At 42.2% G+C, this 1,302-nt stretch overlaps 1 pseudogene across 1 annotated transcript; it reads left to right on the top strand.

Moving 5' to 3' along the window:
* The first annotated feature begins 3 nt into the window (after positions 1 to 3).
* On the top strand, positions 4 to 1,296 carry LOC108526128 (interferon-induced protein with tetratricopeptide repeats 1-like; annotated as a pseudogene). The gene has a single exon (XR_001884422.1). The product of XR_001884422.1 is annotated as an interferon-induced protein with tetratricopeptide repeats 1-like (transcript).
* The last annotated feature ends 6 nt before the right edge of the window (positions 1,297 to 1,302 follow it).

A 1,302-nucleotide genomic window follows, 5' to 3' on the forward strand; every position in this document is an offset into this window, starting at 1 on the left:
GACTTAATGCAGAAAGAACATGCCTACCAAGCAAGTGTGAGGAGTCTGGTGACTTGGAGCAACTTTGCCTGGGTGTATTACCACATGGGCAGACTGGCAGAAGCCCAGGCTTACCTGGACAAGGTGGAGAACATTTGCAAGAAGCCTTCAAATCCTTTCCGCTATAGAATGGAGTGTCCGGAAATAGACTGTGAAGAAGGATGGGCCTTGCTGAAGTGTGGAGGAAAGAATTATGAACGGGCCAAGGCCTGCTTTGAAAAGGCGCTTGAAGTGGACCCTGAAAACCCTGAATTCAGCGCTGGGTATGCGATCTCTGCCTATCGCCTGGACGGCTTTAAAGTAGCCACAAAGGGTTACAGGCAGTTTTCTTTGCTTCCCCTAAGGCAAGCTGTCAGGCTAAATCCAGACAATGGATATATTAAGGTTCTCCTTGCCCTGAAGCTTCAGGATAATGGACAGGAAGCTGAAGGAGAAAAGTACCTTGAAGAAGCTCTGGCCAACATGTCCTCACAGACCTACGTCTTTCGATATGCAGCCAAGTTTTACCGAAGAAAAGGCTCTGTGGATAAAGCTCTTGAGTTATTAAAAAAGGCCTTGCAGGAAACACCCACTTCTGTCTTACTGCATCACCAGATAGGGCTTTGCTATAAGGCACAAATGATTCAAATCAAGGAGGCTACAAAAGGGCAGCCTAGAGGGCAGAATAGAGAAAAGATAGACAAAATGATAAGATCAGCCATATTTCATTTTGAATCTGCAGTGGAAAAAAAGCCCACATTTGAGGTGGCTCATCTAGACCTGGCAAGAATGTATATAGAAGCAGGCAATCACAGAAAAGCTGAAGAAACTTTTCAAAACTGTTATGCATGAAACCAGTGGTAGAAGAAACAATGCAAGACATACATTTGCAGTATGCTCGGTTTCAGGAATTTCAAAAGAAATCAGAAATCAATGCAATTATCCATTATTTAAAAGCCATAAAATAGAACAGGCATCATTCATAAGGGATAAAAGTATCAATTCTTTGAAGAAATTGGTTTTAAGGAAACTTCAGAGAAATTCATTAGATCTGGAAAGCTTGAGCCTCCTTGGGTTTGTCTACAAATTGAAAGGAAATATGAATGAAGCCCTGGAGTACTATGAGCAGGCCCTGAGACTGGCTGCTGACTTCGAGAACTCTGTGAGACAAGGTCCTTAGGCACCCAGATATCAGCCACTTTCACATTTCATTTCATTTTATGCTAACATGTACTAATCATCTTTTCTGCTTATTGTTTTCAGAAACATTATAATTCACTGTAA

Source organism: Rhinopithecus bieti, unplaced genomic scaffold (genome assembly GCF_001698545.2).
Source record: "Rhinopithecus bieti isolate Rb0 unplaced genomic scaffold, ASM169854v2 repeat_19993, whole genome shotgun sequence".
NCBI lineage: Eukaryota > Metazoa > Chordata > Mammalia > Primates > Cercopithecidae > Rhinopithecus > Rhinopithecus bieti.